The sequence below is a fragment of the Bubalus kerabau genome, chromosome 1 (genome assembly GCF_029407905.1).
Source record: "Bubalus kerabau isolate K-KA32 ecotype Philippines breed swamp buffalo chromosome 1, PCC_UOA_SB_1v2, whole genome shotgun sequence".
NCBI lineage: Eukaryota > Metazoa > Chordata > Mammalia > Artiodactyla > Bovidae > Bubalus > Bubalus kerabau.
Window position 1 is genome coordinate 205,920,327 of NC_073624.1, and position 26,238 is coordinate 205,946,564.

The window sequence follows — 26,238 nt, forward strand, 5'->3', positions numbered from 1 at the left end:
GATATATATAATACATTATATTAATAATAATACCTATAGTACTAAATAAGGAAATATATATTCTTTGATCTGTCATTTTTGTTTTTTTAACCATATCAAGATTTCAAAATTTTATTTAGTATTACATCGTAATCTTTTTTTTTATGATTTCTGAGTTCTGTGCCATATTTAAAAGGCCTTAGTTATTGAAGATAATAAAGTACTGTCTGTAGCACTGTTGCAGAGAGGAAGCCCATTCTGACTCCATGTTGGAAACTGTTTCTTTGACTTGCTTTTATTATTATTATAATCATACTCAGTGGCTTACCTGGAGGACCCTGCCCCTTTGCTTGACTATAAAATAAGTGCCTTTGTTCAGCTCCTGGAGTTAGTTTGTCCCTGCCCACCCGTGAACAGAAGAGATTAATACCCTTCCAAAGGCTGGACATTCCCTTGGAGATGTTTTGCAAGACTGAAGACCTTTTCACTTTACTTCCCCACTGCATCTCACTCTCTTTGCTGCCTTTTGACTTTAGTTCCTCATTGCTTCTCTCTGATCTATAACAGAACATGGCATCCAGACCCCCAGTAAGATGGTTATTTTGAGGCTCTAGCCTGCCATCTTCTCAGTCTGCCGGCTCCCCCATTAAAGTCTCTTCCTTGCCTCAACACCTCGTCTCTCGGATTCAATGGCCTATCGTGCGGTGAGTAGAGTGAACTTGGATTCAGTAACAGTGCTTTAATTGTTCCATTTTTTTATGTTCAGATCTTTAATAGAGCTTATTTTATATTTGATGCAGGTAGATATTTAAGTTTTTATTTTCAAAGAGATCCAATTGTCCTAACGCCGTTTATTATAAAATACACTGCTCATCCATAGATTTCAAATGCAATGTTTTTTTCCTATCTTAATAGACCCCTTTAACTCTTTCATTGATTTATTTGTTCAACATGGACCAATGCAACAATGTTTCAATTACATTATTATAAAATTCTAAACACCTAGAAAGTTAAATCTCTTCTTAAGAAAGTCATTTTCAAAATATTACTGAGTAAAGCCGCACATGCATATGGCCTTTCAGGTAATCATTTTTTAAAAATTAGCGAGTCTCCTTCAACTGACTTCCTACCAAAAGCATATTAAGGTTATAGTGGGATTTTCAGAGCCTGATATATGAACTTGAGAAAGATGATATCTTGACTACATTTGTGTGTGTTGGTTGCTCAGTCATGTCTGACTCTGTGACCTCATGGACTGCAGCTCGCCAGGTTCCTCTGTCCATGGAAGTCTCCAAGCAAGAATACTGGAGTGTGTTGCCATTTCCTTCTTCCCAATCCAGGGATCGAACCTGGGTCTCCTGTATTGCAGGCAAATTCTTTACCATCTGAGCCATCAGGGAAGCCCTTAATAAATGTATTTCCACTAAATTTTTAAAAACTTAATGTTAACTTATTGCTGATTTAACTGAACTATCTTATATATTTCCCTTGCTTTCAAACACTTCTGTGAATTCTATTATGCATTTGAATACAATTTCATTTAGATCTGTTTGACTTTCTATGCATGAGGTCATGTTTTCTATAGATAATGATAATTGCTTTTTCTATAAATAGATGTTATTTATCATATTACTGAATTACTAGAATCTTCAAAAAATGTGAATCAAATGACTATAGCATCTACCTTCTCCCCAAATTTAATGAAAATATATTTATTATTTAATTTATTCTTATTTATATGTCTAACACTGTCTTCCATATTCAGGAATTTGTAAACTTTTCCTATCTGCTTTTGAGTTCCTACCAAGAATAGGTGATTTGCTAAGGCTGGACTATCCTTGTATTCCTTGAATAAATCCCACTGGAATTCACTCTATTGGCTAAAAATAATTTAAAGCATCCTTGCACTCCTAGAATAAATCTCATTTGAGCGTGAGAGATTTCTGTGCATCACTCTAAATGTACTGTTTAAGATTTCTGCACCTCTAATCATGAGTAAGACTAATTATAGTTTGGGCGCCACCCTTGCTGATGAACCCAGAAGTTCCCCATTCTACCATCGCTGTGGGAATCCATCAGCCTTTGCCCCTCTTAGTGGAGTCTCATGTCATGCATACTCAGCAAAACCTTAAAGGAAACCCATACAGTTTTAGAGCTTTTGTTTCTCTGTAGGGCTTCACATCTGGAATTCTGCATTACAATTTCTGGCTGCTTCTATCTCCTCAAACTCCAATTTCCATCTCCACAACTCAGCAAGGCTTTGAATGGGTTTCTCCTCCCAGTGCCTATATCTGAAAAGTGCCTCCTAGCATTAAGCCAAGAAGATCCGCGGGCTTACTTCATCTGTTCCCTTCTCTCACAGACCATGGTGTGCACTGCCTGATGTCCAATAACTAAAAACAGTCGTTCCATATCTTTTGTACAGCTTTATGGAAGGTTAAAACTGGTTACTGTTCTTCCTCAAAGGATGAAAGCAGAATTTCTGGTGCCTTTTTGATGGTAGATATTTAAAACTCTCATTTCTTCAGTACTTAATTCTTTGATTTTTGTTTCTGTCATTTTCTCTTGAAGCAATTTGTTTAATTTTCTTACAAAGTGATATAATTCATCTAGATTCTCAAACTTAAATAATTATTCTCTTCCACTGAAACCACTGCCAGAATCAGCAAATAACAATATGGAGCACACAGTTAAACTTGAATTTCAGATAAACAATGAACAATAATTTTTGTATTAGGTTTTATATATATTGTATATACATTTTATCTGGAAACCTATCCATTAAACATCTTTGTTAAAAAATCTTTTTTTGGTTTTATGATTAAGTCCAGTGGTTTACTAGGTTTTGTGGTAGGCTTTTTTAAATATAGTAATTTCTGCCTTATATTTGTTCATTTCTTGCTCTCCTGCTTTCACTTGTGGTTTGCTATTCTTTTTCTAGTTTCCTAAGTGAAGTGGTTGATTCATTTGTACTAAAATAATTAAAAAGTTTAAAGTCATGAATTTTGCTCTGAATACAGCTCTATTCACATTCATGGAGATTTCTCAATGACAAGGGCTCATTTGCATTAATTGCTGAAGCATTTATAACCTCAGTGTTTTATTTCCTCTTGATTCAAGAGCCATTTAGAAAAAATTTTTTCCAAATTTTAAGTGGGTTTTTATTATTTTGTTGGACCACTGAAATCTAATATTTTGGTTTTGGTCAGAGTCTTCTATTTTGGGAAGAAAATGTTAAGAATTTTCACAGGACAAGTACATAATCAAATGTTGTACATGCTTTATAAGCATAAGGAGAAAAAATCCTTCTATATAGGTATCTATATATATTCCCTCTTTATTGAGTTTAGAGAAACATAACAAAGTTGGTTAATCATTTCATTTAAATCTTTCAAATTTGTTCTTATTTTCCACCCAGTTTACCTTGAATAGGGCAGTTGATAAAGAATCCACCTGCAATGCAGGAGACCCCAGTTCGATTCCTGGGTCAGGAGGATCCCCTGGAGAAGGGAAAGGCTACTCACTTGAGTATTCTGGCCTGGAGAATTCTATGGACTGTATAGTCCATGGGGTCACAAAATGTTGGACATGACTGAGCGACTTTCACTTTACCTTATCTTAAACAAGTTCTCAACAAACAGAAACCACACTAAACTTTTGCTCAAGACCTTCAAACACAGCAAGCTTTTCTCTCCATGATTTATGAAGCATTTTTAAACATGGCTGACCATCTATGAGAAAGTGTCCTTTTATAGGTATTAATTAGATACTGTATCCTTGAAAGCCAGTTAATCTTCGTTCAGAAGATAGTAAAGGCCAAAAACAAGAATGAGATTATGTAAAAAAGTGCCTTATACAACTCACTAAAGCCAAAATTGCCCATTCTTTCCCATAAAAAACATGATATTTCACTGTATTCATCAATGGATTATATGAAGGGATATAAAGAAAGCTTACAACAATTTTTGTAAGATTTTAAATCAACTTCCAAAGTGAAAGTCTGGAAAGGCAAAATCAGAACTTGACCCTGTCCTAACAAGTTGGGGAGAAAAAACAACAAAGTACTAGAGGTCGGATTTGACTATTGCTAACTAGTCCATCACGAAATGAAAGCAAGGGCCACGTCCACAGGTAATTATAAAAACTTCCAAAGAGAGTTCAGTTCAGTTCAGTCGCTCAGTCGTGTCGGACTCTTTGCGACCCCATGAATCGCAGCACGCCAGGCCTCCCTGTCCATCACCAACTCCCAGAGTTCACCCAAACCCACGGCCATGCAGTCAGTGATGCCATCCAGCCATCTCATCCTCTGTCGTCCCCTTTTCCTCCTGTCCCCAATCCCTCCCAACCCATCAAAAATCTTTTTGAAATAAAGAGACTGGAATTTCAAAAGGTGGAGCTGTTTTTAGTCTTTGGAGCTTTCCAGTGGATGGCAACCATCTTTTAGAATATTTCCTGAACTGCCTGGAGGGATATTATTAACACAATTGTATAAACACAAGGAGGCAGAATTCTGCCATTCACTAATGTAGCTTGTGTTTTCTTAACTCTCCAACTGTCTTAGGGAAATCAAACCTACCGTGCATCACTAACCTTCATCAACCCTATCATACAAGGTTCAGGTGTCTTTCCCTAGGAGTACAGGCAGGCCAGATTTTATTGCACTTTGCTTGATGACACAGATACTGTATTTTTTTCACAGATACTGCATATTTTACAGTTTGAAGGTTTATGGCAGCCCTCCATCAAGCAAGTTTATCAGCGCTATTTTTCAAAGAGTATTTGCTCACTTTGTGTCTCGGTGTTGCACTTTGGCAATCCTCACAATATTTCAGATTTTTACATGATTATTATATTTGTTATGGTCATCTGTGATCAGTGATCTTTAATGTTTCTACTATGACTTGCTGAAGGCATAGATGATGGTTAGCGTATTTAAAGAGTTAAGTTTGTTAAACTATGCATATTTTTATACATAATGCTATTGCACACTCAATGGACTACAATATAGTGTAAACATAAGTTTTAAGGCACTGGGAAACCAAAAAATTCATGTGACTCTACTTGAGATATTCACTTTATTGCAATCCTTTGGAACCAAACCTATATTTCCAAGGTAGGCCCATATAGCACAGTGGTTAAAGCGAAAGCTAAGGAATTAGACCTCCTAGACTCACATTCTAGCTTGCCACTTCACAGATAATGCCTCTAAGGCTCAGTTTTGCAATTTTAAAGTCAATAATAATGATCGAGCTTTCTTCCAAGAATCTGATGAAATGGTTCTTTTGAAGCCTTCATCACAAACCTGACAATAAATATTACATATTGTTAGACAATATTTTGTAAGCATGATATTTTGCTTTAGCTCAATCTTTAAATAGAAATGGTTTTCACATGGCTTCTTTAAAGCCCTTCAACATCCTGGTCCTCAAGCTTTTCAAGAGCAATACTATCTGTGGTGACCCAAGGATGAAAGAGCAGATGAAACCAAGGAGGGTCTTGGAATACAGGAACAGAAAAACCAGACCCATATCGACCCTCCCTCCCATCCCCAGTGTTGTAATTATTAATGAATTTCAGGTCCTCCTGACCAGTATAACCTGTCTCCCCTGCGACCCCATAGGGAGAAGGTATTTGCCTTACTCTTCTCCCCACCCAGTATACATGCCTCATCCAATCAGCAAATGACCCACAAGACCCCTATCCCATTCCTGGTACCCTGGCTATAAAAGTGGACTAAGGACCCCTGTTCAATGTCGGTTCTCCCCTGAGCTGGCCTGCTGTTCTAACAGCGTCTCCCACTCTAATAAACTTTATTTCCCTCTCATTCTTTCTCATGTCTGGAAATTCTTTTCCAACCCATGCATGGACCACAACACTATCCATGCCTTTCATAAGAAGCAACCTAGTCAACTATGAAGATGACCAGCGATGCCATGTTCCAATTGCTGCAACTGTATACTCTTTTAGAGAATTCATGAAAGGGCTTTACCTGAACCACTGACAAAGTCAATTCAACAACCTCGAGAATATAATACAAACAACTTTCCAAAATAAGACACTGGCAAAAATCTCTCTTCAACTGATCCCAGAAGAATTTGATAACTCATTGTACACTGGAAAAAGCTCTGCAATTGGACTGCACAGTCCACGAGAGACAGGATTCTGTCTTTTTCTCCATGCTTTATCCAGAAGTTCAAACAATACCTGGTCCATTCTAAACATCATTCATACACACACACACACACACACAGAAAAAGAGGGAGGGAGGGAGGGAAAGAATCAACACATAACATGATATTCGTTGCAGGTGTAAAACATAACGATTTGATATTTGTATATACTGCCAGATGACCACCACAGTAAATCCAGTTTACATCCATCACCCATATATATTTTTAAACAAATTATTGAAAGGGATACTTATAGTGAAATTAAAGGAAACTCAATTTTTAATTTCTTAAAGTTTACAAAGAAATAACATTTTAAGATCATCCTTCAAAGTTAGCCCAGCAGTTGCAAAGGGGAACATCAAGTCTGATATTCAGAAATTGTGTTCAGCTTACAGAACAAGCATAGGGGACTAGGGAATGGTACGGCGTGATGAAAAGCCCATAAGGTGGACAGCAGAGCGCTCGGGTTTCACACTCAGCCTGCTTGCTGGCTGTCACTTCTTCCACCCCAGCCTCAGTTTCCTAGTTTGTAAAGCAAAAGTTGCCATGCATGTGTCACAGACAAGTTCAAATCAGACGATGGATTGAAAGGCTTTGAAACGTAGTACTGCACAGTACTGCACAGTACAAAGAGCGTTTAAAAATGTAAAGTACAAGACCTACATTAATTACACCAAACACATAGAGAATAAGATCAATTATAAGGGGGAAATTGCAAGAAATACAAACATTCAGCAAAACTGTTTTGTTAAAAACTGTGTCTAGATAGCTGATGTTTACTGATGGATATTTGAAAAGAGGGTCTAATCATATATGCTGTATTCACTGCTGAGAAAAGCCATTTTGTTTCGTATACTTTTTCTTCTTCATATTTGCACAGAATTAAACTTATTAATTGTCTTTATTTATAGAATAAGAAATAGCTCCATTGCTTACATTGCTCCTTTCCTAACTTCCCAACAGAGCCCAGAAAATGTAGGAAACATGCTGATGAAAGAATTCAAAAATCTCAGAAAACACATCTCCTATTCTATGCATAAACAGAAAAGACGGCAAAAGCAAGAGGAAGATAAAGAGGACATATACACACTAATTCCTTCTAGCATGTCTCTGCAAAAAGCAACAAGGAAAGAATTTTAGTAAACTTTCACAACTGTTTAAACTGCTGGGCTAGCTAGTGACACGGTGGCTTTGTGAAGAAGTTGGGGTAACACTGAAATGCCAGTTGAAATGCCTTTCTTTCACTAGTTTGTTTGATGGAATGTTCTTTATAGTGATCCCACCACTTAGAAAAATCTTTGGCTTTATGGATAAATACTGAGAAAATAAGCTATGGACAATGTGAGTAAATGTTTAGACCAGGGATAGAATCTCTTGATCACGAATGTCTGAATGTTTTGTTCTTTTATATACATGTACAAACACGGCCATTAAGAAAACACAAGATCCATGATTTATATTTTGGGAAATAATGTTTCTGAGGGGCAGGAAAAAGTATTTTCTTAGTTTTAGACAGTGAAAGTTTTATGTATCATTTCCTTTCGGCTAGTGTCCACCATAGTTGAGCTAACCTTGTTAATTCCATGTGTGTTTTTTTTAATCTATATTTTGTTTCTCTTCACTATCTTTCCTGGAATTATTATCTACAATGAATCATTTTCATCAGCACACAAATATCTTGTTGTTTCTTTCATTTAGAAAAGTACATGGACCCCATGAACTCTTCCAGCTATTACCTTATTTCTCTGCCTCTCTCTATGTCAAAACTTCATGAAAGAAGTGTCTATGCTTGGCTATGCTTCCTCGCAGTCTCTCCCCAGCCCGCTCCAAGACGGATCTGATCTCATCCCTACACTGAAACCACTCTTGCAGAAGTCACCAAGAAGCTCCATCTTGCCAAACACCATGTTCAACTTTCAGTCTCATCTTATTTGACCTTTCAGCAAGGAACACAACTGCTTGTTCCCTCCCTTTACAAATATGTTCTTCAGCTGGTTTCCAAGAAAACACTCCTGTTTTCTTCCAATGTGATAAACCACTGCATTTTAGTTTCTTTTGCTGTAGTCTCTTGCTTCAAACACCTAAATATTGGAGTGTCCCAGCATTTAAAGTCATCTCCTCTCCTCCCCACTTTTCTATGGTGAATCGCTCAGACGTCTTTTTATCAAATTCCATGATGTTAATTTCAAATGATTCCCATATCATTCCCACATGTTAGCTCTGACCTCTCACCAATGCTCTAGACTTATACATACAACAGCCTTCTTAACATTTCCACTTTCATGTCTGGTAGATTTCCCAAGGCTAACAGTTCCAAAAGAGAACTCTTTAGTTCTCCCTTCCATTCCAGATTTTCTCTTCTCTCAGTTTTCTACATGTCAGTAACTGAAAATCCCAGTCACTCAAATGCTCAGGCTTTAAACACAAAAGGCATCCTCAGTAACTCCCATTAACCCAACCTTCAGCGCGCACTTGGAATTGACCTGCATCATGTGTCTTGACCTTGGCCCCTCTTCACTGCCTGCACTACTACAACCCATGTCAAGCAGCCATCATCACTCACCAGTCTTTCCTTCCCAGTGGTCTCTTTATTTTCACTTTTATCTCCTGAGGTCTTTCTTCATCCACTATCCTGAGTTATCTTTTAAAAACAGGAGTCTCATCATATTACTCTCCTAATCATAATGCTCCAAACTCATCCTATCACTCAGAGTACAATCCAAATTAATCAGTTTACACTTGTTTAATCCCCTCACTACATTTAAGGTTATCAGTCAAATAACATCTCCTTACAGAGACCTTTCCTAGGAAAAAAAAAAAAAGCCATTCTCCCCCGACTTCATCACTATCTATTTTCTTCAGCAGCAAATTTATTTTTCTTTATAGTACTTATCAAATTGCCAGCATCCACTGGATCATAGAGAAAGCAAGAGAATTCCAGAAAAACATCTACTCTGCTTCATTGACTATTGTAAAGCCTTTGACTGTGTGGATCACAAAAAACTGTGGAAAATTCTTCAAGAGATGGAAATACCAGACCACATTCCCTGCCTCCTGAGAAACCTGTATGCAGGTCAAGAAGCAAGAGTTAGAACCAGACATGTAACAATGGACTAGTTCTAGATTGGGAAAGGAGTATGTCAAGGCTGTATATTGATTGTCACTCTGTTTATTTAACTTATATGCAGAATATACCCTGTGAAATGCCAGGCTGGAAGAAGCACAAGCTGGAATCAAGATTGCCAGGAGAAATATCAACCAACCTCAGATATACAGATGATACCACTCTAATGGCAGAAAGTGAAGAGGAACTAAAGAGCCTCTTAACAAGGGTAAAAGAGGAGAGTGAAAAGGCTGGCTTAAAACTCAACATTTGAAAAACTAAGATCATGAAGTACTATCAGTTCAGTTCAGTTCAGTCTCTCAGTCATGTCCAACTCTTTGCAACCCCGTGAACCGCACCACACCAGGCTTCTCTGTCCATCACCAACTCCTGGAATTCACCCACCCATGTCCATCGAGTCGGTGATGCCATCCAACCATCTCATCCTCTGTCGTCCCATTCTCCTGCTGCCCTCAATCTTACCCAGGTCGGGGTCTTTTCCAATGAGTCAGCTGTTAGCATCAGGGGGCCAAAGGATTGGAGTTTCAGCTTCAGCATTAGTCCTTCCAATGAACACCCAGGACTGATCTCCTTTAGGATGGACTGGTTGGATCTCCTTGCAGTCCAAGGGACTCTCAAGAGCCTTCTCCAACACCACAGTTCAAAAGCATCAATTCTTCTGAGCTCAGCTTTCTTTATAGTTCAACTCTCACATCCATACATGACCACTGAAAAAACCATAGCCTTGACTAGATGGATCTTTGTTGGCAAAGTAACATCTCTGCTTTTTAATACGCTGTCTAGGTTGGTCATAAATTTCCTTCTACTTTATGGCAAATAGATGGGGAAAATAATGGATGCAATGTGAGATTTTATTTTCTTGGGCTCCAAAATCACTGTGGACAGTGACTACAACCATGAAATTAAAAGACACTTGCCCCTTGGAAGAAAAGCTATGACAAACATAGACAGCATATTAAAAAGCAGAGACATCACTTTGCCAACAAAGGCCCATGTAGTCAAAGCTACGGTTTTTCTAGTAAGTCATGTACGGATGTGAGAGTTGGACCATAAAAAGGCTGAGCACCAAGGAATTGATGCTTTTGAATTGTGTGCCAGAGAAGACTCTTGAGAGTCTGCCAGACAGCAAGAAGATCCAACCAGTCCATCCTAAAGGAGATCAATCCTGAATGTTCATTGGAAGGACTGATGCTGAAGCTGAAACTCCAATACTTTGGCTACCTGATGCAAAGAGCTGACTCATCGGAAAACACCTGGATGCTGTGCAAGATTGAAGGCAGGACGAGAAGGGGGCAACAGTGGATAAGATGATTGGATAACATCACTGACTCAATGGACCTGATTTTGAGTAAACTCCAGGAGATAGTGAAGGACAGGGAAGCCTAGCGTTCTGCAGTCCATGGGGTCGCAAAGAGTCAGACATGACTGAGTGACTGAACAACAATAGTACTTATCATAAGGGGAGGGACTATTTGGGCAAGTAATAATTTGAGTATGTGGCTGTGGTTTAGCCCGTTACTGAGATTACTGGCACTGCTTTTCAGACACCTATATGATGGCTAGATAAGAATAAGAATTGGTAACATTTTCATGTGTCTATGTCCACATGGTCAGAAGCATAGGGGAGCGCTGATTAAAGAATGAAGTAAAATTTATTCCAGTCACTGAAGTTAAATACATGAAAATTTATCATTCTCAATATCCACATTTCCAATGAATATATGAAAAGGTGAAATCTCATTAATAACTTAGAAATGCAAATAAAGCTATAATGAGATTCTACTCCTCAGTCAAAATGGCTAGAACTAAAAAGACCCACAAAATCAAGTGTTTGTAAGGATGGAGAACAAAGGGAAATCTCATACACTGCTGGTGAAAGTCTGCTGCTGCTGCTGCTAAGTCACTTCAGTCGTGTCCGACTCTGTGCGACCCCATAGACGGCAGCCCACCAGGCTCCGCCATCCCTGGGATTCTCCAGGCAAGAACACTGGAGAGGGTTGCCATTTCCTTCTCCAATTCATGAAAGGGAAAAGTGAAAGTGAAGTCACTCAGTCGTGTCCAACTCTGCGACCCCATGGACTGCAGCCTACAAGGCTCCTCCATCCATGGGATTTTCCAGGCAAGAGTACTGCAGTGGGTGGAGGTGAAAGTCTAAATTGGTACAATTAAAATGGGAAACTGCTTAGCAGTGTCAATTAATATTTAAATTGATAAAAATATCTAGGTGCAATGATTCTGAGTTCTAGAACCAAGATAAATGCAGCTATGTATATATCCAAAGACCAGCATAAAGAATGGTCACAGTACCAATATTTGTAATAGCAAAAAGCCCTAGAAACAACCTGAATATTCATCAATAGTAGAAGAGGTAAGTAAATTGTGGTGTATTCATACAATATACTCCATTCACCAGTGTACGTGAATTAACTACAGCACCATTCAAAATATGAAAGCTGATTAAAAATAATAAAAAGTGCACAACTCTATTTTTATAAAATTTTAAAAACAGGCCATATTAGTTCATATTATTGGCAATCAGGAAAGGAACAGGAAAGGGAATGACTCAGGGCGGTGGGCGAGAGAGCAGCTTCCAGGGACTAGTGATTATATATTTCTCAATTTCAAATGTAGTTGCAGAGATGTGTTTATCTAGTGATAATCCATTGCTATACCCTTACAATTTATACTTTTTTAATATGTGTATTTATTTACATTAGAAATTTTGTCCAAAAATGGCTGTACACCTGGTTCATCTTTTCATTTTATTAGCCAACATACAACTCAGCATGAGAATTTCCCAAGTAGCTCAGTGGGGAAAAGAACCCACCAGCAATGCAAGAGACACAGGTTTGATCCCTGGGTCAGAAAGATCCCCTGGAGAAGGAAATGGCAACCCACTCCAGTATTCTTGCCTGGAGAATCCATGGACAGAGGAGCCTGGCAGGCTACAGTCCATGGGGTTACCAAGAGTCAGACACGACTAAGCAACTACGCAACAACAAAACTCAGCACATCCATTTTCCTGACCAAATGAACACAGGCTTAATCCAAAGAAGCATCAGAAGACAACAAACCACAGGAGTAAAATTCACAAGTGGTGGCAGTGTAGCAGTGTAGAAAAATAAAACACAACTTCTTTAAATTGTATCACAGAAAGTTTTTTCGAATTGAAAAAAAATATGTTTCTTCACTGAAAATAAACCTTGACTATTCATCAGGATATAATTAGATTTTAGGTATGCTGACATTTCTCAGTCAAATGTTGTTACTATTTAGTTGGTAGTTTCAATGTGTTTTTTGAAGCATATCTGTAATAAATTAGTATCTTATTTACTGCTTTGTTCCCAAGGCAAATAGTTACTTGGAATGTTATTTTCCTATTTGTGAGATATTGCTATTTTAACATATATTAGACATCCTACACACCTTGCATATTCAGGTAAGGTGTACAGGAAAAAATAAGGGACAGTTTTCATGAAGTAGCTATGAAGAAATACACACACTATTGAATTTTCACCTGTTGGCAACCTAACTCCTTTGCATTTTTCCTTGTACATCATCAAATCAAACATGAAAAGCAAATCCTTTTTGATAGAATTCCCTGTCCAATCTGATTATGAAGTACCCAGTTTTATATATATTCTGCTATCTACCACATCCATTTAAAAAATTGGCATAGAGTTAACTTTATCCTCTTTAAGTTAGCATTAAAATTTGTTTTATGTATTTGTCAACTACAAATTGGTGCTTGCCATCTACCTCTCCCTTCTGGCTCAAGCTGGTAAAGAATCCACCTGCAATGCGGGAGACCTGGGTTCAATCCCTGAGAAAATCGCCTTGAGAAGGGAAAGGTACTCACTCCAGTATTCTGGCCTGGAGAATTCCATGGACTGTATAGTCTCTGCTCTCTGCTCTGCTAAGTCGCTTCAGTCATGTCCAACTCTGTACGACCCCATTGACGGCAGCCCACCAGGCTCCCCCGTCCCTGGGATTCTCCAGGCAAGAACTCTGGAGTGGGTTGCCATTTCCTTCTCCAATGCATGTATAGTCTATGAGGTCGCAAAGAGTCGGACACAACTGAGCGACTTTCACTCACTCACTGTCTACCGCTACAAGGATTAAATCATGTGCTGCTGAGGCTGCTGATTTTCAACACCTCCTAAAAGGAGTTCAGGGTAAAGAGCAGAAGTGAGGCACTCTGTCCTGCTCAGGAGGTGGGTGGGGAACTGGAAGAACAGGTCTTCAGATAGTTAGACATTTTCAGGAGTCCATTTTATGAGTCCAATTCTTATATCTTCTCATATCTAGAAAAGCACTAAAATCCTTTATAGCGATGACTGTTCTTACAACTAGCAGAAATCTCCCGTGAACAAAAAACAAATCTGTGCTTGATTGCATGTACTCTCCCTTCACTAAAAGCATATATATACTGACTGTCCCTCCTGCCTCTTTGGAGTAGTTTCTCAGAGCTATCTGAAATGCTGACTCCCAGGCTATAGTCTTCATTTTGCCCAAATAAAACTTAACTTGCAACTCTCACATTGTGCTTTTTTTTTAAGTTGACATATATAACTTAAATGCCATTATACTTCACATACACCCTTAGGTGAACAAAGAGGGTGTGTGTATGTGTGTGTGTAAAATAAATTGTAGTATATTTACCCAATATAATGCTATTGCCAAGTATAAGTAAATGAACTATCACTATATCCAAAGGCTAGATGAATCTCAAACACAATTAAGTAAACACAGTAAAAGAAACTGACACAGAGTGCACAGTATGTGATTCACTTTTACAACATTTTAAAAACAATCAATATTATTTTATGTTTTTGGTAATCAAGAGAGGAAGAGGAATACAAGGAAATAATATTTATGTTTTTATTCAAAGCAACTAATTCCCCTGATTTTTCTTCAGCCCAATTTGTACTCTTATCTGTAACTGAAACTGTCTCCTGGCTTGATTGGCAAAGGTTCTCCATGAATGTGGGACAAAAGAGAATGGGAGTAGAGCATGAACTCAGGCCCAGAGTAGAAAGCATAGTTCATTCCTGGAGTACTTATTTGCATTCAGCTTAGAGGCCAGGCTGTCAGCATTCCAACAGAAAGAATTCCATGCCCCTGCCCCTCATCCCCTCAAGTTCAGTCTTATCCTGGAACCCTCTCTGAATTACTCCTTTCCCTTCCTGCTGCCCTTACTCTGCACCAGGGAGAGCTGCATAGTTTTGATGGGACAGGTGATTTCATTACTGCATTTAGTTTGTAAAAGGCTTTGCAGTATGTGAGGTTGAAAAGCACTTTGGAAATATATGTGATTATTGTTGCATTAGAAGTAAACCCAGGATACGAAAAAAATCCATTAACAAGTTTTCTAGTAAACGTTTTCTCAGGTGGCCATTCAAAATACATTTGAAGATGCAAAACAGAGGAGGCCCAATTACATCTTCCCCATAAGAAACACTTGAAGCATCCAACAAGTGCTAATCACAGAAAGCCATCTGAGAACTGCAATTTCTAACACAAGCCAAAAAGCAAATTCCTTCCTCACAGGCAACAGCCTAAGACTTGCTTAAAACACACCATTTTAGAGACTTCCATTTTAGAGACCTTTGCATGGGTAAATAAGTTGCCTATATTTACCCAAGTAAACGTCATAATAACCACTTGATCTTACAGATGGCACCAGCCTAGGAGATTTGAAAAGACTGGAGTTTTATATCACTCTTTTATACATAACATTAGGTCAAAGGCTTCCCTGGTGGCTCAGACGGTAAAGCGTCTGCCTACAATGCAGGAGACCCGGGTTCGTTCCCTGGGTCAGGAAGATCCTCTGGAGAAGGAAATGGCAACCCACTCCAGTACTCTTGCCTGGAAAATCCCATGAACGGAGGAGCCTGGTAGGCTACAGTCTATGGGGTCGCAAAGAGTCGGACACGACTGAGCAACTTCACTTCACTTTTCCCTTTAGGTCAAAGCCATCAGGGTTGAGATGATAGTAGAAAATGCGGTGTCCATTTTAACATTAACCAGATTTCTTATTTTGTTAAAAATTCTTTCAATTTTCTAAGTAATATATAATCTCTGCCTTTGCATATGGCTGAAGTTTCACTTTTCAGCTAAAAAGTGAGATGACATCTGTAAGCCACTTAAGCCACTGAGCACATAATATGCACCCAATGAATGTTACTTTTCTTTCCTTTTCCTTGAGGGCTTATCTTGTTCTCTCAAATTCTTTTAATCCAGTTTGAAAAAGAAAAACAGTAATAACAACAAGAAGTGCCATTCAGTTGGTGTTTAGTGTATGTTGTCATCATGGAAACCAATGTACATTACACATGCTCTAATTTGTACAACTCTGTGGCACAGATCCTATGATTATCCTCATGTTACATATGAGCTTAGAGAAATTGCCCACAGATTTAGATAGCAAGTTTTAAAAAGGTGGATTACCTCCTCTCCCAAACTAGTCAAAAAGGAACATCCAGAGATTTCTGTGGACACACTGTAACAGATTTGCAAGACTAAAGACTGATGGCTCTAAACCACACACTCTTTTCTTCAAATTTTTATTTTATATTGAAGTATAGTTGATTTATAATGTATTAGTTTCAGATTACAACAGTGATTTACATATATATATTATATATATTCTTTTTCAGCTTCTTTTCCCATGTGTTAAGATTATATAATAATGATATATATTATATAATATATATACATATCCTTTTTCAGATTATTTTCCCATATAGGTTAGTATTTCCTGTGGTCATGTATGGATGTGAGAGTTGGACTGTGAAGAAGGCTGAGCGCCGAAAAATTGATGCTTTTGAACTGTGGTGTTGGAGAAGACTCTTGAGAGTCCCTTGGACTGCAAGGAGATCCAACCAGTCCATCCTAAAGGAGATCAGCCCTGGGATTTCTTTGGAAGGAATGATGCTAAAGCTCAAACTCCAGTACTTTGGCCACCTCATGCGAAGAGTTGACTCATTGGAAAAGACTCTGATGCTGGGAGGGATTGGGGGCAAGAGGAGAAGGGGATGACAGAGGATGAGATGGCTGGATGGCATCACTGACTCGATGGACGTGAGTCTCAGTGAACTCTGGGAGTTGGTGATGGACAGGGAGGCCTGGCGTGCTGCAATTCATGGGGTCACAAAGAGTCGGACACGACTGAGCGACTGATCTGATCTGATCTGATCTGATTATATAATATATATATACATTTTCTTTTTCAGATTCTTTTCCTGAAAGAAAATAGGTTATCACAGAGTATTGAGTAGAGTCCCCTCCACTATACAGTAGATTCTTGTTGACACCTATTTTATATATACTAATGTTTATATGTCAATCCCACCCTCTTAATTAAAACTGTGCACTGTTTATGTGCTTTATATAAATTCTAGAAGAGTCAGCTTGTTAAAGAAGACTGTTTAGCATTTCACTGCTTACAGAATTCATCTTTCAGGACTCTGTGTTTGTGGTAGATAGCTAGATGCACAGAGAAAGGGTTTGGAAAGCTTCTTATGGTTTTTCAGAGCAAATTGTTTATTCTACTTTCTTAAGGGCAAATGCATAGCCTTAATTTATGTAAGCCTTGAGATGGAGCCATATAAATATGCACCATATGCCTTGGATAGCAGATCATTCGGGACACTGTCGAGGCCAAGTGGAATCGTATCAACAAGTCCTTCAGAGTTCAGTTCTTCTCATCCTTGAAAATGAGTTTAAATTACCTTATTAGCAAATACTGGTCTGTGATTCCTGATTGCTCTGCCAAGCAGCGACTACACTGTGTTTCATTAATTACTTCCAGCTATTTATTACATTTTCTTTTAGAGCAAGGTGATTTTATTTGTGGGATCATTTTTCATCATGGAAGAGAATGTCAGTCTCCAAAATAGGTCACATTAATTCTTCACTCACTATACCTTCACTCCTGTTATGGCCCTTGTTGGAAGAGCCATACCCCAGTCTGAAAGTGAAATCAAAGTGTTAGTTGCTCAGTCTTGCCAGACTCTTTACGACCCTATTGACTGGGACCACTCAGGCTCCTCTGTGCATGGGGATTCTCCAAGCAAGAATAGTGGACTTCAGTTCAGTTCAGTCACTCAGTCGAGTCTGACTCTTTGTGATCCCATGAATCGCAGCACGCCAGGCCTCTCTGTCCATCACCAACTCCCAGAGTTTACCCAAACTCATGTCCATCGAGTTAGTGATGGCCATCCAACCATCTCATCCTCTGTTGTCCCCTTCTCCTCCTGCCCTCAATCTTTCCCAGCATCAGGGTCTTTTCCAATGAGTCAGCTCTTCACATCAGGTGGCCAAAGTATTGGAGTTTCAGCTTGAACATCAGTCCTTCCAATGAACACCCAGGACTGATCTCCTTCAGAATGGACTGGTTGGATCTCCTTGCAGTCCAAGGGACTCTCAAGAGTCTTCTGCAACACCACAGTTCAAAAGCATCAATTCTTCTGAGCTCAGCTTTCTTTATAGTCCAACTCTCACATCCATACATGACCACTGGAAAAACCATAGCCTTGACTAGACGCACCTTTGTTGGTAAAGTAATGTCTCTGCTTTTGAATATGCTGTCTAGGTTGGCCATAACTTTCCTTCCAAGGAGTAAGCACCATTTAATTTCATGGCTGCAGTCACCATCTGCAGTGACTTTGAAGCCCAAGAAAATAAATTCTCTTACTGTTTCCATTGTTTCCCCATCTATTTCCATGAAGTGATGGGACCAGATGCCATGATCTTCATTTTCTGAATGTTGAGCTTTAAGCCAACTTTTTCACTCTCCACTTTCACTTTCATCAAGAGGCTCTTTAGTTTTTCTTCACTTTCTGCCATATGGGTGGTGTCATCTGCATATCTGAGGTTATTGATATTTCTCCCAGCAATCTTGATTCCAGCTTGTATGTCTTGCAACCCAGTGTTTCTCATGATGTACTCTGCATAGAAGTTAAATAAGCAGGGTGACAATATACAGCCTTGACATACTCCTTTTCCTATTTGGAACCAGTCTGTTGTTCCCTGTCCAGTTCCAACTGTTGCTTCCTGACCTGCATATAGGTTTCTCAAGACGCAGGTCAGGTGGTCTGGTATTCCCATCTCTTTCAGAAATTTTCCACAGTTTACTGTGATCCACACAGTCAAAGGCTTTGGCATAGTCAATAAAGAAATAGACGTTTTTCTGAAACTCTCTTGCTTTTTTGATGATACATCGGATGTTGGCAATTTGATCTCTGCTTCCTCTGCCTTTTCTAAAACCAGCTTAAACATCTGGAAGCTCACAGTTCACGTATTGCTGAAGCCTGGCTTGGAGAATTTTGAGCATTACTTTACTAGCATGTGAGATGCGTCCAATTGTGCGGTAGTTTGAGCATTCTTTGGCATTGCCTTTCTTTGGGATTGGAATGAAAATTGACCTTTTCCAGTCCTGTGGCCACTGCTGAGTTTTCCAAATTTGCTGGCCTATTGAGTGCAGCACTTTCACAGCATCATCTTTCAGGATTTGAAATAGCTCCGCTGGAATTCCATCACCTCTACTAGCTTTGTTCGTAGTGATGCTTTCTAAGGCCCACTTGACTTCACATTCCAGGATGTCTGGCTCTCGGTGAGTGATCACACCATCATGATTATCTGGGTTGTGAAGATCTTTTTTGTACAGTTCTGTGTATTCTTGCCACCTCTTCTTAATATCTTCTGCTTCTGTTAGGTCCCTACCATTTCTGTCCTTTACTGAGCCCATCTTTGCATTAAATGTTCCCTTGGTATCTCTGATTTTCTTGAAGAGATCTCTAGTTTTTCCTATTCTATTATTTTCCTCTATTTCTTTGCATTGATCACTGAGGAAGGCTTTCTTATCTCTCCTTGCTATTCTTTGGAACTCTGTATTCAAATGGGAATATCTTTCCTTTTCTCCTTCGCTTTTTGCCTCTCTTCTTTTCACGACTATTTGTAAGGCCTCCTCAGGGAGCCATTTGCTTTTTTGCATTTCTTTTTCTTGGGGATGTTCTTGATCTCTATCTCCTGTACAATGTCTCGAACCTCTGTCTACAGTTCATCAGGCAGTCTCATCAGGCAGTCTGTCTATCAGATCTAGTCCCTTAAATCTATTTCTCACTTCCACTGTATAGTCATAAGGAATTTGATTTATCATACCTGAATGGTCTAGTGGTTTTCCCCACTTTCTTCAATTTAAGTCTGAATTTGGCAATAAGGAGTTCATGATCTGAGCCACAGTCAGCTCCCAGTCTTGTTTTTGCTGGAGTGGGTAGCTATTCTCTTTTCCAGGGGATCTTCCTGACCCAGGGATCAAACCCAGGTCTCCTGCATTGTAGGCAGAGTCTTTACCATCTGAGGCACCAGGGCTTTGGAAGTCACCAGGGAAGCCACACCCCAATCGACTTAAATTCTAATCATGGTCCAAGGTCTACTCAGGTTTTGCCTCAGGGCAGCCTTCTCTTGACTGCTTTCTGGATTACAAACACCTCACCTTTCCCCTCCTGGCTCCCTCTCAAGGCCTCTGTTGGCGTTCTGGGTACAATGGCTCTGAAAACACTGTTGATAATGTGTTGTTAGTGGTCTGTCGTACACAGTCCAGCACTGAATCATTTGTTGTTTTATACTGTTCATCTCTAAGTCATAACTGTTGGTCTGGAATATTTAACTAAATTACTAGTTCCTTGGGTACAAACCATCTTTATGATCTACTAACACACAACTAAAAACGCAGTAAATACTGGGGGAATAGAACCCTCGAATTGTTCAAGGCGCCATTACACACACACACACAGACACACATACACACACACAGAGTTATGAAGCCTAAAGAAAATGACTTATGCAAAGTTTGTTAAATAGCAACCTCTTAGCAAAAAAGCACTTACCGAGTGCCCACACATGCTCAATTTTCAGTTAACTAAAGACATCTTAGTTTGAAACACAGCCAAGTGACAAAAATGTAAAAGATGAATCATAGTGTTAGGGAGAGAGTGGGGAGACGGCACTTTCATAAACTATGAAGAATTAAAAAAAAAAAAAAACACAATGTAACCTTTTAGAGGGAAATTTGGCAGTCCAAAGTGAATCTACAAACAGTCATCTTTTCCTTAGATCTTTTAATTTTTTAACTCAAACTGTTTCCATAATAAATACCTATATTACTTTCTAACATTTATATTGTTTTTTGCATTTATTAAACATGATGAATCTAACGATCAGAGATAAAATGTCTCAAAAATAAACCCCAATAGTACAAATAGGTCTTACACTAATAAGTAAGGCTTTAGACAAAATAAAAATGGTACAGAGTTGCTGCTGAACTTTTGTACATGGGTTTTCTTTCTTTTTTTTTTTTTTTTTGGCCACACAGCAAGGCAAGTGGAATCTTAGTTCCCTGACCAGTGATCAGACTTCTGCCACCACCCCCGCCCTCCCAGCTCCCTGCAGTGGAAACACGGAGCCCCAAGCACTGGATTGCCAGGGGAGTTCCAAAGGGTTTTCTTTCATTGGCCTGCATTAGAGCTCTCATATTGAAAATATTGAGACACTACAGCAGATTAAGAGTACAGATGCTGGAACCAGACTACTTAAGTTCAAGTGGCAGCTGTGTCACTTACCAGCTATATGACCTCGGACAGGTGACGTAACCATTCTATGCTTCAATTTTCTTATCTGTAAAGTGGAGGAAATAGTAGTAACAACTGAGGACTGTGGTGAGGATTAAATGTGTTCATAAATATACCACTTGGAGTAGTGCTGTGAAGTGTTCTGCAAGGGTTCATTTTATTATTATTATCACTACTTACTGAACTCCCATTAGATGCTTGGGGCTGAGAATGCAGTGGTAAAAAACTCATGAAGCTTTTTCCTAATGGATGAAATTATATAGGTTGTTGAGTAAATGAACAAATACATATATTCTTAAAATCACAACTATCCTAATAGTAAAACTGTGGCTGACATGAGAATTAACAAAGGAGGTCCCAGTTGTACATTATAGACTGGCAGTCATGAAGGATTACCCAAGGACTGGTGGAAAGAAAAATCTTCCAGGTATAAATGACTCAGATATGGAAAGGCACATCCAATAAATAGAAAAGACCAGGATGGCCCAAGACCAGTGAGTGATGGAAAGAGTGTCAGATGAAGCTGGAGAGGTTGGCAGAGTCGAACACAGAGCCACATGAACCACGTCAGAGATTTGGGACATTGTCTAAATTCACATGAAAGTCAATGAAGAATTTTCGGCAGGGAAATGACATGATCAAATTTACATCTTAATAAAAATACTCTTGGCTGGAAAATTATGTTGAGTTCTTGCACATGTGCCCAAAAACATATGTACAAGAAAATTTCTATACTTGGAGTAATTCAACCACACATTCTCTTTTTTATATATTAGAACACTATGAATTGCATATCACATATGAATGTATGTCATACTATACATGCTTGTATATATTATACATTTGTACAAATGTATGACAGGGCACTTCATGGGAAAAGATGGGGAAACAGTGGAAACAGTGTCAGACTTTATTTTTCTGGGCTCCAAAATCACTGCAGATGGTGACTGCAGCCATGAATTTAAAGACGCTTATTCCTTGGAAGGAAAGTTATGACCAACCTAGATAGCATATTCAAAAGCAGAGACATTACTTTGCCAACAAAGGTTTGTCTAGTCAAGGCTATGGTTTTTCCTGTGGTCATGTATGGATGTGAGAGTTGGACTGTGAAGAAAGCTGAGCGCCGAAAAATTGATGCTTTTGAACTGTGGTGTTGGAGAAGAATCTTGAGCGTCCCTTGGACTGCAAGGAGATCCAACCAGTCCATTTTGAAGGAGATCAGCCCTGGGATTTCTTTGGAAGGAATGATGCTAAAGCTCAAACTCCAGTACTTTGGCCACCTCATGCGAAGAGTTGACTCATTGGAAAAGACTCTGATGCTGGGAGGGATTGGGGGCAAGAGGAGAAGGGGATGACAGAGGGTGAGATGGCTGGATGGCATCACTGACTCGATGGACGTGAGTCTCAGTGAACTCTGGGAGTTGGTGATGGACAGGGAGGCCTGGCGTGCTGCGATTCATGGGGTCACAAAGAGTCGGACACGACTGAGCGACTGATCTGACCTGATCTGATGACAGGGCAGGTTTGTACTGCACATGGTAGAAGCTGTTCTGGACCAAATCCACTATGGGAACATTTTCCCCACACCTCAAACAGGAAATTCTTGGAAACCAGCATGTGTCAGAGAATCTAACTATTTACCCAAAGATAGCATCAGATTCCACAAGTGAAGAGTTCACACCTACAAGACCACACCCATCTCCACCACTTCAGACACTGGTCAAACCTCCGGTTTATCTCCTTCTGGGTGACCAGCTATAGATGAGTTCTCAATACACTTTTCTTGGGTTCAATTAATTTTGCAGAGCAGCTCACAGAATTCAAAGAAATATGTCACTTACTAGCTTACCTGTTTCTTATAGAAGGATATAATTCAGGAACAGCCTGAAGTAAGAGATGCAGGGGATAATGCATGGGGAGACGCCCATCCATGCTTTCCATCCAGGTATGCTACTCTCCCCAAACCTCCACATGTTCACCAACCCAGAAAGTCTCTGAACTCTCCCCTTTGTGGGTTTTTAATGAAGGTTTCACTACACAGTCAGCGCTTTCATCAACTGTACCTATTGGCGACCCATCTCAACCTCCAGCCCCTCTTCCCCCTCCAGAGGTCTGCATTGGGTACTTTAAGTTCTAACTCTCTAATCACAGGACTGGTTCTCTGGGCAACCAGCCCCCATTCCTAAGTACTTTCTGGAAAGTCAACTCATTAACATAGCAAAAAACCTCTTTAAGGATCTCCTCAGGTAGGAAATTCCCAGGGTTTTAGGAGCTCTGTGCCAGAAACAGGGAGGAAGACTAAATATTTATTATAAATCACATGTGCAACATGTGGTAAACCAACTACTATTACTTAATGAATTTATGTTCATTTCACTTCTAGGGACCAACACTCTACCTGTTGACTTCAGAATTAAGAGATGCAACTACACTGTTAAATGATACTCACTGTGCATTGTTTGTAAAAAAAAAAAAATATATCTATAATTATCCATATTTGGGAGATTGGTAAAACTGTAACTACTAAGCAGCTATAAAATGAATAACGTAGATGTGTATAGACCACACTGGAATAGTGTTAAAAATATCAAGGGGGGGAAATAAGCTCTAGGAACATAAAATTAGCAATAAGATTTTTGTGAAATAAAAATTATATGTGGATAAATGTATAAAAATATAAACATCTATTTATCCCAATATAAAAGTATACATAGCAAACTATTAACTTCACTTACTCCTTAGGGTTAGGGGAACAGTGAGCATTTATTTTTTACTTTAGATGTTTCTGATTGTTTGAATTCTTTATAATGAATATCTGTCCATTTTCATTCAAAAGAAAGTGATAAAGACATAAAAATTAATAAAATAAAGCTTCATTTTATATCTTTTGAACAGAAGTAATATATAGCATAATATAGAACTAAAGTGAGACATAGGTAGTGAAGTGAAAAGATTAATCAAAGCTATTTATAAGTTTTCAAATTGTGGCATGTAATTAGGGTATTTCCTGTTAGTTACTGGTAGGCAGAATTAAGGGACCGCAGTCATTATTGATCGCGTAATGTAACGCTGTCCAACTGCTGGATGAGCTGGGGGTAGGGGCTGTGTCCTACAACGGCTGCCTCTCCCTTCTTTTGGTAATCCTCTGCCAGCTTCAACGTGTTTGTTTGTTTGTTTGTTTTGAGGGTAAATGGATATTAATAGACTCTGATCAGACTGAATGTAAGAAATGGCAAGTCTACAAAACAGTATTGCTGAGTTGTGTATCCTTTACCTGTTCACAGGTGTCTGAAGAAAATCTTGGAACTTCTTAGCCTCTGTTGTAATTAGGGGGAATAGCTAATTATATCTTAGTATCAAGATGGAATCAACAGAGACAAGAAAAGTTAAAGCCATCTAATTCAGCATGATTCATTCCTATGACTTAGCTGAATGATGGGTCCCAAAATACCAGCCTTGCCATTTAACAGTTTGAAGGTATTACTCAGAAATTGTACCAACAAAACACTTTGGTATCATTTCAATGAATCCACCACATTATAGGTCATTATGCGCTCCAGAACACGATTCTGAGGCTATTTAATAGGTATCACATGTTTTTAAAACAGGTGGGGGTGAGTTATTGATTAAATAAACTTCAAAAATGCTGAGTAATATGAAGTTAAGGAGATTTTAAACTGGGTTTCTCAGAGCCATTAATACAGTAATGTGAATTATGAACCTTTAAGATATTGATATAACAAGTAGTAATGTCCAATTCCAAATTAATTTTCTAGAAAATCCTTCCATTGGTACTATATTAGGAGCATATTAAGAGACAATTATTCTTTTGGAACCATGGACATAGCCCCATGATCACACCTATATTTGGTGCTTTATGCCGTGTAACAAGTTTGGTTGCCTTCAGGCTTTACTCATTTAAAAAGGTTGTATAACCCCTTAAAATGAAACTTTGCCATGTTGTCATTTCCTCTAAAGAACATTTTTCTTTCTTCAATCTATTATAAAGATACAGAATATATTTAAGTTTAAACTTCAGAGAAAGCCAAGGGATACTGAATTCTTTTGATCTCCCTCCCATTTTTTATCCTGAAGTTTTATGACCAACCTAGACAGCGTATTAAAAACCAAAGACATTACTTTGCCAACCAAGGTCCGTCTAGTCAAGGCTATGGGTTTTCCAGTGGTCATGTACGGATGTGAGAGTTGGACTATAAAGAAAGCTGAGCACTGTTGGAGAAGACTCTTGAGAATCCCTTTGACTGCAAGGAGATCCAACCAGTTCATCCTAAAGGAGATCAGTCCTGGGTGTTCATTGGAAGGACTGATGTTGAAGCTAAAACTGCAATACTTTGGCCACTTGATGCAAAGCACTGACTCATTTGAAAAGACCCTGATGCTGGGAAAGATTGCGGGCAGGAGGAGAAGGGGACAACAGAGGATGAGATGGTTGGATGGCATCACCGACTCAATGGACATGGGTTTGGGTGGACTCCGGGAGTTGGTGATGGACAGGGAGGCCTGTCGTGCTGCGGTCATGGGGTCGCAAAGAGTCGGACACGATGGAGCAACTGAACTGAAATTACAATAAAAAATGCACATGCATGAAGCTTGATCTTGGCTACAGCAAATACCATTAATAACCTGAAGATACAAAAAAACAGGCCTGGGTCTTCAGTTTCAAAGAGGATTAGTATTCCTTAACCATTAATTCATCACTAGTAGATTTCTTAGCTAAAATTTTATTCACTTGTTAAAATATAAACTTACACTAGTATCTGGGTAATGGATGTTGAATTCACAATAAAAAACAAGAAAACACTGTAGAAAACAATTTGGCAACACCTACTCAAAAGTCTTAAAAATGTTTCTTTCCATTCATTTACATTTGATTCTACTTTTAGAAAACCGGTCACCAATATAAATATAAGGATGGTCATAGACACATTTGGAGAAGGCAATGGCACCCCACTCCAGTATGCTTGCCTGGAAAATCCCATGGATAGAAGAGCCTGGTAGGCTGCAATCCATGGGGTCGTGAAGAGTCGGACACGACTGAGCGACTTCACTTTCCCTTTTCACTTTCATGCATTGGAGGAGGAAATGGCAACCCACTCCAATGTTCTTGCCTGGAGAATCCCAGGGATGGGGGAGCCTGGTGGGCTGCCATCTATGGGGTCGCACAGAGTTGGACACGACTAAAGCGACTTAGCAGCAGCAGTAGCAGCATAGACACATTATTCATAATGGTCACAAAAAATGATACACTCATGCAAGGGAACCATATTTAGAACTTTAAAATGATACCTCTGTACATAACAAAAAAGCATAA

The 26,238-nt window shown here is 39.0% G+C and overlaps 1 long non-coding RNA gene across 12 annotated transcripts in view; it reads right to left on the reverse strand.

Moving 5' to 3' along the window:
• Positions 1-26,238, reverse strand: part of LOC129630236 (uncharacterized) — a 137,809-nt gene that overhangs the window by 77,570 nt on the left and 34,001 nt on the right. The window contains exons 4-5 of one of the 12 annotated variants that reach the window (XR_008703617.1): positions 21,087-21,148; positions 20,898-20,952 (exon numbers count right to left, since the gene is read on the reverse strand). The exons of 10 other annotated variants lie outside the window; for them this stretch is intronic. This is a non-coding gene — a long non-coding RNA (uncharacterized LOC129630236). The remainder of the gene's footprint in view (positions 1-20,897; positions 20,953-21,086; positions 21,149-26,238) is intronic. One more of the 12 variants, XR_008703616.1, reaches the window with a different exon arrangement.